An 18376-nucleotide genomic window follows, 5' to 3' on the forward strand; every position below is an offset into this window, starting at 1 on the left:
ATCCATTTCTCTGGCCCTGAGCAGGTCCCCCTCACCAGATCCTCTCCAGGGGTGAGGGGGTGGACTTGGATGGGATGGGGGGGGGGGTGGCAAAGCATTTTGTCGCACCTGGGCCCACCGCTCGCTAGTTCCGCCACTGGTGCTGGGGATCCGAAGTCATGTTCTAGCATGTTCTGCAACATGCATTAAGGCACTGCTAGTGCGATATGTGCACCCTGAATAAAACTCATACTGGCGTGGGTCAAAGGTAGGTTGCCAGCTCCTCTCTACCGTAAGTGTTTCCTGGTCAGATGGTATGTTACAGGGGTGGGTGGGGAAGCAGTGGGCTTGGGATTTGCGGTTGGTGTCAGGCTCGGGGTACTCTTAACCAAGTCCCGACGGGACAGGGGAAGCCGTGAGTACTCAGTTATAATGTGAAGCAGCGGGAGACTCCACAGTGAACCGGGAGTCTCAGGCAGGATGCAGGAGGGTGGGCAAGCTGATGCAGGGTACAATTGCCTAAAACAAAAAGACAATTTTGACATGAACCCCCGGCAGCAGAATTTCTAAATTAATTTAATGATGCATTTCATGATTACTAGTTGCAAAACAAAAACCTTCCTGCTGTATGATATTCCTTTCAAATAAAAACAAAAACAAAAAACATTGTACATTTTTCCTTTAGTACATGCTGCCTTTTCAATGACATGGAATCTCGCTAGTTACAAATTTCAGAAAACACAAGATCAGAATGGTTATTTAAACTGTGGGAAAGGGGTTCGACTCTGCAGTGTTGTAATGACTTTGGCAAATTTCCTGATCATTTTCTTTTATAAGCGACTGAAATGCACTTTTGCACAATAGTGTCCAGCCAACTCAGACTACGGAATGAGAACAAACACAGCAGCTGCAAAAAGATAAGGTGAGTCTTATAATTAGAGTCAAGTTGCAGTAACTATACCTACATAATACCTACATAATAAGTAATCATACCTACATATATGTGTTGTTGTTTGTTTTTTGTTGTTTACTTGAAGATATTTGTCCTACATAACACACACTGAAAGTTTGGTAATATAGCGATTAAAGTTATAACATCTGCATGGGTAAAATGCTGTTAGGAGTATAAAAACCATGGTCCTAATTCAGACCTGATCGCAGCAGAAAATTTGTTCTCTAATGGGCAAAACCATGTGCACTGCATGGGGGGCAGATATAACATGTGCAGAGAGAGTTAGATTTAGTTGGGTTATATTGTTTCTGTGCAGGGTAAATACTGGCTGCTTTATTTTTACACTGCAATTTAGATTTCAGTTTGAACACATCCCACCCAAATCTAACTCTCTCTGCACATGTTATATCTGCCCCCCCCCTGCAGTGCACATGGTTTTGACCTTTAAAGAACAAATTTGCTGCTTTGATCAGGTCTGAATTAGGCCCTATGTTGGGATCCCAATGCCGACATTGTGAGATGACATAGGGGGACATTTACTAAGCAGTGATAAGAGCAGAGAATTGAGCCAGAGGAGAAGTTGCCCATGGCAACCAATCAGCACTGAAGTAACATCTATAATTTGCATACTATAAAGATATACAGAGCTGCTGATTGGTTGATGGGGCAACTTCTCCACTGGCTCACTTCTCCGCTCTTACCACTGCTTAGTAAATGTCCCCCATACTCGCTGTACACATAGTGAGAGTTGACCTCATACCCATATTGGTGTCTACAATAATTCTTCGGCGACATTCATGCTGAACTAAATTTATCTTGCGTGTGCTTAGGAGCTAAAATGTTAGATTGAATATATGAATACATTTATGAATCTGATATATACAAAGAATTATTAAGAGAATTAAACTATTATTAAATATATGAAGACATATTGGGAATCTATAAAACCATAATTTTAACAGCAACCTTATATGAAACAACAGTTTTACAAATATTCGCTGGTTATTTTTATATTTCATATACTAGTTTTGTGGATGGGAAAAATGAAAAAGAATAAAAATGTTTATCAGTGTGGAAACTATTACTTGTATATTTCAATTGTGCAAAAGAAAAGGAATTTTTTTTAATTATTACAGGTGTACAATCAGATCTATCTGAGAAAGTAAACTTCACTTTCAGGTTCAATGTCCATAAAAATAGCTAATTAGTGTACTATATGTGAGCAGAGTGTTCTAGTACTGTGAGTCATGTGACCTATTATCAAGCAAAACATCAAAAAGCTGAAACCTGAACAATTGCAATTGGCAAAATATCTAGTGAAATGGCTCATATATGCAGACCAAAGTAACCCATAACCCATATTAGCATGTGTTTTAATAGTTAAATAGTATAGTATTTTTTTGTTCTTAGCGTATTATTTATTTCAATAACATAAATTTCAAGTCATTATCACTCAGTTTTGACCACCTCACAGCTCACAATATTGTTTTCACTAATATTGGCCAAAGGCTGGCAGGCTAAACTGCGGTATACAGTGTGGCTTGGATACAGTGCGGGTCAGATACAGTGTGGGTTGGAAACAGTGCGGGATACAGGACAGGTTGGATACAGTGCTGGTTAGATACTGTGTGGGTTGGATACAGTGTGGGATACAGTGCTGGTTGGATACAGTGCAGGATATATTACTGGTTGGATACAGTGTGGGTCAGAAACAGTGCAGGTTGGATACATTGCGGAATACACTGCGGGTCGGATACAGTGTGGGTTGGATACTGTGTGGGACGGATACAGTTTGGGTTGGATACAGTGTGGAATACAGTGCGGGTCGGATACAGTGTGGGATACATTGCTGGTTGGATACAGTGCGGGTTGGATACAGTGTTGGATACAGTGTGGGTCAGATACAATGCAGGATACAGTGCAGAGCAAATACACCAATAGTGTCCTCATTGCTGGAGTGTTGGCAGTGCAGGCATGCTGGCAGAGTCCTCAGTGCAGAGTTGCTGGTGGCGTTGGTAATGCTGGCTTTATTGGAAGTGCAAGGGTGTCAGGGGTGTTCTCACTGCAGGGGTGCTGGCAGTGTCGGCAGTGCTGGCAATGTCCTCAGTATGGGGTTGCTGGCGGTGTCTAATACTGGCGGTGTCAGCAGTGGTGGTGGTGTCCTCAGTGCTGGGGTGCCAGCAGTGTCCTCGGTGGGGAGTTGCCGACATAGTCGGTACTGCTGGTTGTGTCGGCAGTGTGGGGTTGTAAGGGGTGTCCTCTCTGCAGGGGTGCCGGCAGTGCTGGCAGTGTTCTCAGTGCTGGGTTGCCAGTGGTGTCAGTACTGCTGGGGTGCTGGCAGTGTCCTCAGTGCAGGGGTGACAACAGTGTCGGCAACACAGGAGTGCCGTCAGTGTCCTCAGTGCTGGGGTGTGTCAGCATTGTCGGCAGTGTGGGGGTGCAGGCTGAGTCAGCAGTGCGGGGATGCTGGTTGTGTCGGCAGTGCAGGAGTGCCGGAAATGTCCTCAGTGCGGAGGTGCTGTCAGTATTGACATTGCTGGCAGGGCCGGTTCTATGATTTGTGGCGCCCCGGGCAAAATATGGGGGCGTGGCTTCGATTGGGGGCGTGGTCAGCGCGCTGAAAGAAAAAATAAAAATAAATAAAAAGTATACTTACCATCCCCATTCCTGATCCAGACCCCCTCCGCCGACGGCGCCGCTCTTCTCCTCTCTTCTGTTCTCTTCGATCTATGGGAGAGACGTTATTACGTCTCTCCCATAGAACAGCATAGACACTAGAGGTCAATTATGACCCCTAGTGTCTGTGCCACTATGCTGTGCGGTGCGCGATGACGTCATCGCGCATCGCACAGCAAAGGTCCTCTAGACGAAGGGAAACTAGACCGTAGCGTCTAGTTTCCCTTCATGGAGAGGACCTTTGCTGTGCGGTGCGCGATGACGTCATCGCGCACCGCACAACTAAGGTCCTCTCCATGAAGGGAAACTAGACGCTACGCGTCTGGTTCCCTTCAAAGCGGGGGGGCACAGCAGGGCACTACGGGGGGCACAGTGGCGGATCTTGCCCTGGTGCGGCGCCCTCCGGATGGCGCCGGCGCCCTCCGGAAGGCGGCGCCCCGGGCAAAAGTACCGCTTGCCCGTGGCAAGAACCGCCACTGATTGCTGGAGTGCCTGCGGTGTCCTTAGTGTGGGGGTGATCATCAGCGTGGGAGTGCCGGCGATATCCTCAGTGCAGAGGTGCCGGCAGTGTGGGGGTGTCAGCGGTGTGGGCGGCGGTGTTGGCAATGTGAGCGGCGGTGTTGGCAGTGCGGGTAGTGGTGTCATTTGTGCGGTGTGGGCCGCCATGTAGTCCCATTAAAATCTATGGGAACATGCTGATTGGCTGAGAGCCATGAAAGATGGCTCTCTCAGCCATTCGACATTCGGCCTATTGACTTAATGGGACTTTGAAAATGGCACCCGAGCCAAAACCGAAAGATCCTACGGCGGGATCTCGTAGTTTTGCCTTGGGTCAGAATCCCAGGCAGCTGGGGCAGATCCGAGCCCTTGCTCGATTGCCTCAAATCCCGGAAGTTCAGAGCGGTACGGATTTCTTAAAATCCAAACTGCTCATCTCTAATATCCAGCATATCTAGTATACACAATTAAATATCTTAAAGGAACACTAAACATAGGCCCTCATTCCGAGTCGTTCGCTCGGTATTTTTCATCGCATCGCAATGAAAATCCGCTTAGTACGCATGCGCAATATTCGCACTGCGACTGCGCCAAGTAATTTAACAATGAAGATAGTATTTTTACTCACGGCTTTTTCATCGCTCCGGCGATCGTAATGTGATTGACAGGAAATGGGTGTTACTGGGCGGAAACACGGCGTTTTATGGGCGTGTGGTTGAAAACGCTACCGTTTCCGGAAAAAACGCAGGAGTGGCTGGAGAAACGGGGGAGTGTCTGGGCGAACGCTGGGTGTGTTTGTGACGTCAAACCAGGAACGACAAGCACTGAACTGATCGCACAGGCAGAGTAAGGTTGAAGTTACTCAGAAACTGCTCAGTAGTTTGTAATCGCAATATTGCGATTACATCGGTCGCAATTTTAAGAAGCTAAGATACACTCCCAGTAGGCGTAGGCTTAGCGTGTGTAACTCTGCTAAATTCGCCTTGCGACCGATCAACTCGGAATGAGGGCCATAAATTACAATTTTGAGAGTTACCTTAATGAAAAACATTCTGTAGGTCCAGTTCACATATATGTGAGTGGGATGTAGTTATGACCGCCGGTCACAATACCGACAGCAACATCCTGCCCCCACTCACAATCCCGACAGTCGGCATGCCGACTAACATGCACTTAACATTCTGTTAACAGTGTTTTAAAAAGTACATTGGTGACAGACCCTATTTTGGAAGGGACAAGGCACAGGCAGGTATACGTGACATTAACCCTGTGTTTTCAAGATAAGGAGCAACAGGAATCAGTCCAGATATGGTTTAACATCACAAGCATGATGACCAGTATTAATGCTATTGAGATCAGCACAGGAAAATAAATAATGAATTCAATCTTATTTCATCTTTATTAGAACACAAATTATTCACCAGAATTATTTTCTTATAAGCAATATTGCTTTGAATCCATTGAATAAAAACAAAAATACAAACTGCTGTAAATCTGTGTTTGGTGGTGAGGATGATGATTTTAATGTAGTAGTGTAGGGATGATCACTTATCATTGAGGATTGATAATTGTTTAATATTACTTCCATGTTATCTTCAGTTATACATTTTTTTCACTTTATTAGAGTGAATATTTTTTTAATTATTTACATTATTAATGATAAGTTAAGCTCTAAATTAGTTGTGTATTATTTCAGTTATATATTTAGAGATTGTCATTACTTATGAGAAAAATGGACAAATATATAAATGTCCTAATAACATCATGGACACATGGGGCCTAATTCAGACCTGATCACTCCTCTGCGATTTTGCAGAGGTCTGTGATAGGATAGCCACTGCCCATAGAGAGTTAAAACCCACCCTGTGCTAGTGTGCGAATGCATGCGTATGCCGTGCAAAAACTCAGCCACAGAGCGGACAGCTGCAAATCCGTTCGCAACTAACTCACCATCTAATGATTTTTCCATACTGTGCAGTCTTTGCGTAGCCCAGAAACAGGCTGATCATGGCCGGAGCTGACATCACACACCTGCCCAGAAAACGCTTGAGAATGCGTGCGTTTTTCTGCATCGGGGTACACTGGGTTCCACAGGGATAACATTGGGGTGTAGAGTAGGATCTTGATCCGAGGCCCCAACAGGCTAAAAGCTTTGACTGTTCCCAAGATGCTCAGCTCCGCCTCCTCTACAACCCCGCCTCCGTGCACAGGAGCTCAGTTTGTAAGTTGGTGCCTGCAGTACAGGACACTAACAGGCAGAGATGATCCAGCAGCCCTGAAAAGAGCTTTTTTTATAGAAGATAGAAGACTTCAAGGGCTGCAGCATAGGCACTCACAATGCTAGATGTCAATTTGACATCTCATGATGCAGCTCCATCACCTCCCCCGGCGGCGCTGTATACTCCCACGCCTTGGTTGCCAGGTACTTACAGCGGAGGGCTCCGGTTCTTCTGGTCAGGCACACACACTCACCGCAACTCTCCGGGATCGCGTGGCCACATCAAGGGAGGAGGCAAGAGGGTCCCCCAGGTGGGACCCGCTGTAAATCGCGATCTGGTACGGCCTTTGGGAGGCGGACCACACGCGCTGGCGTGGACACTGTGTTGGTACAGGGACCCCACTAGACCACCAGGGCAAGGGCACAGGTTGTATTCTCTCAAAAATCTGTTTGCTAAGGCCCGCAGTACTCGGTGGTGAAGTCCAGCAAGGGGATAAGGCTCTGACCTGTAGCCCCTCCCCCAGCCCCAGGGCACCATTTAGAGTAAATGTTCCCACCCTGGAGCTGCATCTCTCTCTATCCCTCACTCCCTGTCAGCGTTTGGGTGCCATTACACATGCTGAGCGGATTATGGGACTGCATGGGCAAAGTCTCCTCTGCAAAGCCGCCTGCATCATCAACGCTGTGCATTTTACAGGACACCTAAGTATTCTACATGTCTTTTGACAGTGTTAGTTAAGAAACAGTGCATTACTACAGGGCTATTTAGTACAAGTACCCTGTGATATACATCCAGTCTTTACTGTGCATTGTATCTGTAAGTCTATATAGCTTTACTTAGTACTACTTAGTATTGCTAGTCCAGTGCAGTTTTATTGTTTGTTATAATTTCTGCATTGTACATGTGACTGTGTGTGTGTGTGTGTGTGTGCATATAGTTGCTGTGTGATATCTACTTCGTGTATCTTACTCATATTGCTATCCCTATATTCTGTACCCTGAGGGGGGCTAAGTGCGCCAGGGTTATTAGTTGATATAGGTATTATTTTCCACAGGATATACTTATTTTGTATTTTTCTCTGTGGTTTTCAGTCACCATATACCTCCTGAATTCTCTGTTTGTGCTGTCACACTGCACACGGGGTTCTTGGTTAGGTATTATCTGCTGATATTGTACTGTGTTGCCCGTGGTTTATGCTTTCATATCATGTCAGCTACAAGTGGCGACGGTTCTGTGGCTGATTCCACAATACATGGTGGTGATGCCACAGATGCATTAGAGGAAAAGATAGCAGCAGAGGGTTCAGGTTCTGGGGGTTCCTTACCCCCCATTCAGTCTGTAGCAATGGGGGCACATCACGACCCGCCTTGGGCTACTTTCTCTAATTTACTGACTACGCTGGTAACTAGACTTACGCCCCCTATGGGAACTCACGTGCGTTTACAGCCACATATCGTCCCTGTGGTTAATCCGCCATGGGCAGATCTCCTGTCCACTCAGTTACAGCAATTGAATCACTCATTGATTAAACAAAAATCTAACCCTCGCCCGCCTAAGACCAAGGGGTCCTCTAAGCGGGCCATTACTTCCTCACAATCCACTCATGTTTCAGATACTTTGTCCAATGAGGATGGCATGTATACTGACCCCTCAGACACTGATCCAGATGCTTCTGATGGGGAGTCTGTTTCACAGGTGGATGTTCCTGACATATTAGAGCAGTGATTTTCAACCTTTTTTTACTCGCGGCACACTGAACAATATTTTAAAATTGCCAAGGCACACCATCAGTTCCCCACAGAAAAAAAACAAAAAACACACATTGGCCCTCACAGTAAAAAAAAAAAAATCCACACATACATTGGGCTACACAGAAAAAACAATCACATCGCTCTCCACATAAATCATGTTGCTCCCTACATAAATCAAATTGCTCCCCACATGAATTATTCACATTGTCCCCCCCCCCCCCCCCATAAATCCATAAATCCTTATTCTACCCACATAAATCCTATTGTTCCCCACAGGAGAAATAAAATAACAAATATTAGCCCCTACCGGTCAGCTGTCCTCCTCCCTGTTCCTCAATGGCGGGGGTTGTTCATAGTGGAGTGCTTCGAATACAGAGCAGCGGGCAGTCAGGCAGGTGTGGATGTGGGTGGGCAAGGAAAGCTGTGTGTGCAGGCAGGAACTGGAAGATGTGTATGCAGGCGGGTGGGCTGGCTGGGTGGTGAGACGCGGCAGCTGTGACCTATGATATAACACTGCCGCGTCTTCAAGGCATAGGTCACGGCCAGAGCACGACTGATCCTCTAAGAAGAGCCCGGGCCAACAGTTCACTCTGAAGGTGCAGGAAGCTGCTCTGGCTCCGCGGCACACCTTGCAACTGGTCGCGGCACACTAGTGTGCCACGGCACACTGGTTGAAAAAGCCTGTATTAGAGGCTATCAGACTGATTCTTCAAATTGATGATGACCCAGAACCTGTTGTTGCCTCCAAGAAACCTGACAGATTCAAACGTCAGAAGGTTACCAAATAAATTTTGCCTCATTTTGACCAGTTGGTTGATACTATATACATCAGGAATTCTGGGAGAATCCAGGAAAGAAATTCACACCTCACAAGAAGATGCTAGCTCGCTACCCCCTTGCTGCGGAGTTAAGTAAAAATTGGGAAACGCCACCGCCGGTGGAATCGCAAGTCGCTCGGCTGGTGGTTGTCTCTGCTCTGTCTGTCACTACCGCTACTTCTCTGAAGGAACCGATGGATAAGCATGTGGAGGGTTGCTTAAAGTCTATTTATACCCTTGCGGGAGCTGTGCATTGGCCCACTATTGCGGCTACTTGGGCTGCAGAAGCTATTGAAGCGTGGGCTCAGGTGGTGGAAGCAAAGCTGCTGTCCAATTTTTCTGATAATGCTAGACAATGTCTTTCATATATTGTCACAGCCTCTCATTACAGTAAGGAGGCAGCCTCTGATGCCGGTGTTCTGGCGGCCAAGGCTTCTACTACGTCCATTCTGGCTCACCGGATTCTCTGGTTACGGTCCTGGTCTGTGGATCTGGACTCTAAGAAAACCTTGGAGGTGCTCCCCTTTAAGGGGAACATCCTTTTTGTAGAAGAGCTCAACAAGATTGTTCCTGATTGAGCTTCTGCTAAGACGGCCTATCTACCTAGTACTGCTCCTTCGGCTCTGAAAGGAAAAAAAGTACTTCCTTTTGTTCCTTTCAACTTCCAGGTAAAACAAAGGGTCAGGCATACCCAGGGCCACCATCAAGGGGGTGCCCTGTGTACAGTAGTCCTGGGCTCGGCCACTCTGACAGAGTGGAGGGCCCGGGCTGCACACACAGCCAGCCGGGAATATTCCTGGCGGCAGGCGCCGCCGGTGACACTGACCGCGGCTGGCCGGCTGCTAGTCAGTGGTGGATTTAAATGGGGGCGGAAAAGGCGATTGCCCCCCATACACCTGCCCAACACATTTGAGAACTGAAGCCAACGCCAGCGGCGCTGGGTCCATGCCTGTACTTCAGCGGGCCGTGCCGTCCAAGCAGCAGCAGCAGCACTGACTGAGTGTGAGAGACCGCCCTCCACCGCTGCTGCTGAGAGTCTCAGCAGTGGCAGAGGGTGGTCTCTAAACTCAGTCAATGCTGCTGCTTGGACGGCACGGCCCGCGGAAGTACAGGCATGGACCCGGCACCCCTGGCGGTGGCTTCAATTCTCAAATGTCAGCCTGAGCAGTGGCGGATTTAGTGCCAGTGCAACCGCTGCAATGCACCGGGGCCCAGAGCAATTAAGAGGCCCAGGCTGCATGCTGGGATGGGAAGAGGGAGGAAGCAGGAAGGAGGAGGGACGGTACACAGGGAGCTGCCTGCGGATGTGTGAGCAGTCTGCGACTGCGTTGCTTGAGGACTGACTACTGAGGAGCCTGACCGCTGCCATCCAGAAAAAAAGTATGTTATTTCATAATTAAATAATTAAAAATGTTGATCCTCTATATATGTGTGTGTCTTTGTCTAAACATATAGAGCTGCCCCACAAGTATAGATATATATATATATATATATATATATATATCTAGCTGCATAGGCAGATTCGGAGGGGGGGGGCTGCCTATTTTTTCAGTCTCGGGCCCCACAATTTCTGGTGGCAGCCCTGGGCATACCCGAAACAGGCTCGCACTTCCAAAACCAATAAGTCCAAACCTAAACATGCCTGGGCTACCCGTCAGCCTGCTTCCAAATCAGCCAAGCCTGCTGCATGATGGGACCGGCCTCCCCCTGGGGGATCCCAGGGTGGGAGGCCGACTTCTACAGTTTACCCAAGTATGGTTGAAGACCACTTCAGATGCCTGGAGAACGGAAGTCGTCACTCACGGATACGCCATATCCTTCAAGAAATGTCACCCTCATAAATTTTGCCTGACAAACATCCCTTCAGATCAGGTAAAGGCAAAAACGCTTCATTTGGTGGCACAGTCCCTCCTGGACACAGGATTGGTAGTGCCGGTGCCTCTGGATCAGAGAGGCAGGGGGTGCTATTCACCGCTGTTCCTAGTCCCAAAACCGAATGGTTCCTCCCGGTCCATTCTCAACCTCAAGTCTTTGAACAAATTTGTGAGGGTCTCCAAGTTTCGTATTGAAACTCTTCGCTCTATTGTTCTGGCTTTTGAGCCCGGGGATTATATGGTATCCCTGTATATACAGGATGCTTACCTCCATATCCTATTGCCATGTCGCATCAGCAATACCTACGGTTTGCTATTGGCAACCTCCATTATCAATTCCGGGCCTTACCTTTTGGATTGACCACGGCTCCGCGAGTCTTCACCAAGGTCATGGCTGTGATGACAGCCCTGCTCCACCGTCAGGGTGTCAGGATCCTACCATATCTGGACGACTTGTTGATCTTGGCGAATCCCACAGAAGTTCTCCTCCGTCATATGGATCTGACGGTCCAGTTTCTGCAAGCCCACAGGTGGCTCATCAACTAGGGGTATTGTTGGACACTCACAACCAGCAGTTGTTCTTGTCACAGGAGAAGGTCCTGAACCTTCGGAACAGGATACGATGCCTCCTCTCTCGCCCGCGAGGGTCGATACACTCGGCGATGCAAGTACTAGGCCTCATGGTGTTGGCTTTTGACATGGTAGAGTACGCTCAATTTCATTCCCGCCCTCTGCAGAAAATGAGTCTTTCCAAGTGGGACGGCCTGCCTCACCGGATCAGGTCTCAAATGATCTCCTTGTCTCCGGAGGTTCGTCTGTCACTGAGCTGGTGGCTACAGGACCAACGATTGAGCAGGGGTCATCCCTTCTGAATCTCCAACTGGGCCCTCATGACAATGGATGCCAGTCTGAGGGGTTGGGGCACGGTGTTGGAGCAACACTCCCTTTAGGGTCGGTGGACCAGGGAGGAGTCTTTCCTCCCGATAAACATTCTGGAATTGCGGGCGGTGTTCAATGCTCTGAACCTGGCCCAGCATCTGATAAAGAACAGGCCTGTTCAAGTACAGTCGGACAACGCAACCATGGTGGCATACATAAATCATCAAGGCAATGTATAGATAATATACTCCACTTAGGCGCTCCCTGGATTTAACATGAAAAATGGACCAAACCTATATAATGTATGTCCTTATTGGCAGTTGCCGTTAAGGTGCATAACAAGAAACAAAACAAGAAAGACACAATAGTGTAGAATGCTTTTGTCAGATGGCACTGGATTCTATTTTCAATACATCTCACTCACAAGACTCCAAATGGTTTCAGGCACATCTTAGTGTCATTAGAATTATCCAGTTCCACAGAGTTAGTATTCAAACTTCTTCTAACAGCTCAATAGCCGGCCACTTCCAATGCACATATAACGAGAAGAGGAAGGAAAAAAATAGTGCAGTACACCCTTGGACAAGCAGATATTTATTTTTACACAGGTGCACTCACATGGTAGACAAATAAAACAGGCATATCTCAAAACGGTATCCCTTCTTTCCCAAATGGCACCCCACTGGATTGCTGAGATGGTTTTTACAGCAGGTATAGTCTCCGCTTTTGAGAAAGGTTACAACCGAAACGCGTTAAGCGGGATTGTGCTGTGTATCCTGACGATTCCCTCTACATTTCTCATCTACCTCCTGGAAGGAAAGCCGTGAGTTACCGGGACTCTGACTATACCTGCTGTAAAAACCAACCATTTGGAGTCTTGTGAGTGAGATGTATTGAAAATAGAATCCAGTGCCATCTGACAAAAGCATTCTACACTATTGTGTCTTTCTTGTTTTGTTTCTTGTTATGCACCTTAACGGCAACTGCCAATAAGGACATACATTATATAGGTTTGGTCCATTTTTCATGTTAAATCCAGGGAGCGCCTAAGTGGAGTATATTATCTATACATTACTATGAAAATTCTGTGAAGTAGGTGAAACTTCATTTATACTGTCACTGGGCTGACCTCTGGGTCTTATTGCGCACTCTACAATCACTTTATATTTCTAGTCTCATAAATCATCAAGGCGGCACTCAAAGCCGCATGGTAATGATGGAAGTGTCCAGGATTCTTCAGTGGGCAGAACGCCATCTGCCAGCCATATCAGCAGTGTTCATTCCGGGGGTCCTCAACTGGGAAGCGTACTTCCACAGTCATCAGGATGTTCACGCCGGAGAGTGGAGCCTCCATCCAGAAGTTTTTCAACTCTTAGTGGAAAAGTGGGGCCTACCAGACGTAGACCTGATGGCATCTCGACACAATCACAAAGTTCTGGTCTTCAGAGCAAGGACAAGGGATCCTCAATCAGCATTCATGGATGCACTGGCAATTCCATGGAACTTTCGTCTGCCATACGTGTTCCCTCCAGTGTCACTCCTGCCAAGAGTAATAAGGAAGTTCAAGCAAGAAGGAAGAATCCTACTTCTGATCGCTCCAGCGTGGCCCAGACGGCATTGGTTCTCAGACCTACAGGGTCTCTTGTTAGAGCGTCCTCTTCTACTTCCGCAACGTCCTAACCTCCTCGTTCAGGGCCCTTGTGTATACCAGGATTTGATCTGGCTGGCTTTGACGGTGTGGCTCTTGAAGCTTCAGTTCTGAGAGCCAAAGGATTTTCGGAGGCGGTCATTCAAACTTGTCACGAACCGGTCTCTTACCTCTGCGGGTTCTGGGGTTCATCCGTTGCCAGTGCGGTTGCTCGCGGTGCTGTGCGCCCGTGTGGGGACACGGCGTGATCAATGGCACAGGTAATGCAGAGTCTGGGAACTGTGAGTGCGGGGACCAAATGGCCTAAGGCACTGCGGTGTGTCTGCTGTATAGGAGGTGGCCATGTTGGAGACCAAATAGCTAATACAGAGCACTTGTGAAAACACCTGTGGGCAGGTGTAAGCCAATCCCGTGCTTGTGCTGCCTTTAAGTAGGCTGGGATTATGTTACTCTGGGCCAGTGCTTTGTTGTATCAAAGCTGTGCTCTAGCTCTGAGCTCTCTCCGTGCATTCCTGTGTGATTCCCGTGGTCCAGATATCGCCTCCGTTCCCAGAGGTCCGTCTGCAGCCTTCACTGCTGAAAGATCTACCGGCTCTCTGCTGTGCTGTCAGTTAATTGCACTCCTATTGGAAATAGTTGGATTCCCAGTGTCCTGCATGAGGTTACCTTGTCAGTCTGCCTATCATTCAAAGTCTGGAGGATTCCGTTTCTCTCAGCTGTTCGTTTGTTCAACCCTGCATTTAACCCATTCATCACCTTGTCATCTACTACAGTTTCACAGTGATCTCCGGAACCCGCAAGTAACCCAATTCAGTACTTTTATTTGCTATGTTGTCATTACAAGGATAATTCATCACAGTCTCTCAGTTAACTCTCAAAGCTCCATTGCCAATTCTTACAGTTAATTCTCCATGTCTGCATTAACCAGTTAAACACAATCTGCAGTTCAGCATCAAAGCTTGTTTATATTTGCTATGTTGTCATAACAAGGATAACTCTTCAGTCTCTCAGTTAACTCTCAAAACTCCATTGCAAATCCTTACAGTTATCTCTACATGTTTGCATTATCCAGTTAATCACATTCTGCAGTTCAGCATCAAAGTTTGTTTATATTTGCTATGTTGTCATAACAAGGATAATTCTTCACAGTCTCTCAGTTAACTCTCAAAACTCCATTGCAAATCCTTACAGTTATCTCTTCATGTCTGCATTATCCAGTTAATCACATTCTGCAGTTCAGCATCAAAGCTTGTTTATATTTGGACAATCCAACATTTATTCATCAGCTTGTTTTGCATATGTTTCCATGAACATTTCTTTTATTTATTTTTGAGTTTTCTCTTGCATATTATTCCTGCAATACTTCAGTATAATATGATGATTAACAACTTGTCAGTTAATTCTTTACTGAATTGTTATTTTGAATAAATATATGAATCGGAACTTTCTTCGTCCTCCCTGCTTTCTTCATAGCCCAGCACCTACACCTGTGGTTGGTCCCGGGTTAACGGATTCACAAAAACACCCGGACCTGACAGTAAGCACTGGCCACATGGATCCGTCAAGTGACCAATTCGCAGGAGGCGGTGCTACGTCAGATATCCTTTCCCGTCTGGAAAACCAGGAGTCTATACAGACACAAATAGTGCAGTTTATGCAAACTATGGCAGACCGTTTAGAGACTCTTCATACGGCTATTAAAACGTCCCAAGTCCAGATTCCAACCCCGGATGTCCCAGTTACCACTACAGCTTCTCCTGTGACGCTGCCTACGTCCCGCTTGCAGTTACCCTCTCCGAGTAAGTTTGACGGAACTCCAAAACTTTGCAGAGGATTCCTGAATCAATGCGAGATCCAGTTTGAACTGATGTCTGCCAGTTTCCCATCAGCTCGTTCTAAGGTTGCATATATTATTGCCCTCCTCTCCGGTCAGGCTCTGGAGTGGGCATCACCATTATGGGAGAGAGGTGATCCTATCCTCTCTAATTACAAAGAGTTCGTATCTTCCTTCCGGAGAATCTTTGACGAACCAGGCAGGACCACCTCAGCATCCTTGGAGATTCTCCGTCTACGTCAAGGTTTACGTCCTGTCAGTCAATATATTATTCAGTTTCGCACGTTGTCTTCAGAGTTAAACTGGAATGAGGAGGCCCTGATCGCCGCGTTTTGGAATGGACTTTCAGAAAGAATCAAGGATGATTTAACTATCCGGGATGTGCCAATTAAACTGGATGAATTGATTTCTCTCTGTAACAAACTTGACCTACGCTACAGGGAGCGATGTTTAGAGAAATCCAGGGCAGAGCGATCCAGTCCACGTGATCATCCTAGACCTCGACAAGATTCTTCATCACAGTCTCTAGTAATGACTGAAGAACCTATGCAGATTGGGCGCTCTCGCCTCACAGAGGAGGAACGACTTCGTCGTCGACAGGGTAACCTCTGCATGTACTGTGGGTCCTCCGAACATTTAGTTAAATTCTGCAAACTCCGACCGGGAAACTCTCGCCTCCTAGCTTATTCAAGAGAGGTTAAGCTAGGAGTTACTTTAGAATCACGTTCTGGGAAAGAGCCAACCATGTCTATTCAATTAGAAGTTCCAAGTTCTACAGTGAAAGTTTCAGCCCTCCTAGATTCCGGGGCAGCCAAGAACTTCATCTCCTCAGCCTTTGTCATACGGTCTAAAGTTCAAACCATGCCCCTGGAAGCAGCAGTTGCTGTTACAGCAGTGGATGGAAGTCGAATTCCAGATGGTATAATTACTCATCGAACCGTATGTCTCAAGATGAAAGTTGGTGAGCTCCATTCCGAATACCTCTCCTTCTACGTGATTCCCAAAGCCTCTCAAGATGTGATACTTGGTTTACCTTGGCTGCAGAAACATAATCCTCAACTTAATTGGCAAACCATGGAAGTCCTTTCATGGGGTAAATCTTGTACCAAGGACTGTGTAGCTGCAATTGTACCTCTTCGGTCAATTAGCCTTTCCGATCTACCTCCGGTGTATCAATCCCTTGCGGATGTTTCCAGTAAGCAAGCAGCAGACTCTCTACCTCCTCATCGTGAATGGGACTGCCCAGTCGTCCTGGTTCCGGGCAAGACCCCTCCTAGGGGACAAATTCATCCGCTATCCATCCCAGAGACGCGAGCTATCCGGGATTGGTCCACTCCTACAACTCTCAAGGGGATTCAGCGATTTCTTGGCTTTGCTAATTTCTATAGGAGATTCATTAAGAATTATTCTACGTTAGCTGCTCCTATCACAGCCCTAACTCGTAAGGGAGCAAATCCTACGAACTGGTCTTCTGAAGCAATCAAAGCCTTCTCTGATTTAAAGCAAGCCTTTGTGTCAGCCCCCATTCTTCGACAGCCTGATTTGAATCGTCCCTTTCTACTAGAGGTGCATGCATCTACAGAAGCAGTAGGAGCTGTGTTGTCACAAGTCTTTGAAGATAAAAAGGTCCATCCCTGCAGATATTTCTCCCGTAAGTTCCTCCCGGCAGCACGTAATTATGCAATCGGTGAGCAAGGGTTACTTGCCATCAAGTTGGCATTTGAGGAGTGGAGATATCTTCTAGAAGGAGCTCAACATCGCATTACAGTTTATACTGATCATAAGAATCTTCTGTATCTGCAGTCAGCTCAGTGTTTGAATCCACGACAAGCTCGATGGGCGCTTTTCTTCTCACGATTTGATTTCAAATTCACCTATCGTCCAGGGTCTCAGAACAAAAAGGCAGATGCCCTTTCCCGGTCCTTTGCTTCTTCTGAATTAAATGATGCTACCACGAATCAAGCCATTGTGAATCCTACGTCCTTTTTAATGACTCGAACCTCTCCAGTTCCTCCGCCTGGCAAGACCTTTGTCGCCACAAGTCTTCGAAAACGGCTGCTTACCTGGGCTCACTCCTCTTCCTTCATGGGTCATCCTTGGGTTCTAAAGACTCTCAAATTTATTCAACAGTCTTATTGGTGGCCACGTCTCAAAGCCGATGTCCAAGAGTTTATAGCAGCATGTCCTAAATGTGCCCAACATAAGAGTCCAAGAAGTTCTCCACCAGAGTTTCATCCATTGCCAGCCCTAGAGGTTCCAGCAGCAGATCAAGAGCTTCAACGTCTATCTAGCATCTGGAGTTGTGTACGTAAGTCCTTGGTCAAAACTTCCGCTCGTTATAAATCTTTTGCAGATAGAAAACGTAAAGCTGTACCGAGTTACAAAGTGGGAGACCAAGTTTGGATTTCTACGCGCAATCTCAAGTTCAAAGTTCCTTCTAAGAAATTTGCTCCCAAGTTTATTGGTCCATTTCCCATTGTTAAGGTACTCAACCCTGTGTCATACAAAGTCAAGTTGCCACCGTCTTTGAGAATTCCTAACGCCTTTCATACATCTTTACTGAAGCCTTTGATTCTCAATAAGTTCCGTACTACCCAGTCCAAATCTCCTAAAGTTCACTCTTTGCAGAATGAGGAATTTGAAGTTAAAGAGATTGTGGACTCACGTTCCCGATATGGACGTTTACAGTTTCTGGTCGACTGGAAGGGTTACGGTCCAGAGGAAAGATCCTGGGTTTTCTCTGAAGATGTTCATGCTCCAAGACTGGTACAGAAATACTTCTCCAAAAATCCTGATAAGGTTCAAAGGTGTTCGGAGACCACCCTTAGAGGAGGGGGTACTGTCACGAACCGGTCTCTTACCTCTGCGGGTTCTGGGGTTTATCCGTTGCCAGTGCGGTTGCTCGCGGTGCTGTGCGCCCGTGTGGGGACACGGCGTGATCAATGGCACAGGTAATGCAGAGTCTGGGAACTGTGAGTGCGGGGACCAAATGGCCTAAGGCACTGCGGTGTGTCTGCTGTATAGGAGGTGGCCATGTTGGAGACCAAATAGCTAATACAGAGCACTTGTGAAAACACCTGTGGGCAGGTGTAAGCCAATCCCGTGCTTGTGCTGCCTTTAAGTAGGCTGGGATTATGTTACTCTGGGCCAGTGCTTTGTTGTATCAAAGCTGTGCTCTAGCTCTGAGCTCTCTCCGTGCATTCCTGTGTGATTCCCGTGGTCCAGATATCGCCTCCGTTCCCAGAGGT

The 18376-nt window shown here is 47.0% G+C and overlaps 1 protein-coding gene across 1 annotated transcript in view; it reads left to right on the top strand.

Moving 5' to 3' along the window:
• The first annotated feature begins 800 nt into the window (after positions 1-800).
• Positions 801-18376, top strand: part of LOC134909871 (amine sulfotransferase-like) — a 91126-nt gene continuing 73550 nt past the window's right edge. The window contains exon 1 of the mRNA XM_063917203.1: positions 801-901. The gene's annotated coding sequence lies outside the window, so the exon portion shown is untranslated. The remainder of the gene's footprint in view (positions 902-18376) is intronic.

Source organism: Pseudophryne corroboree, chromosome 4 (genome assembly GCF_028390025.1).
Source record: "Pseudophryne corroboree isolate aPseCor3 chromosome 4, aPseCor3.hap2, whole genome shotgun sequence".
Classification (NCBI taxonomy): Eukaryota; Metazoa; Chordata; class Amphibia; order Anura; family Myobatrachidae; genus Pseudophryne; species Pseudophryne corroboree.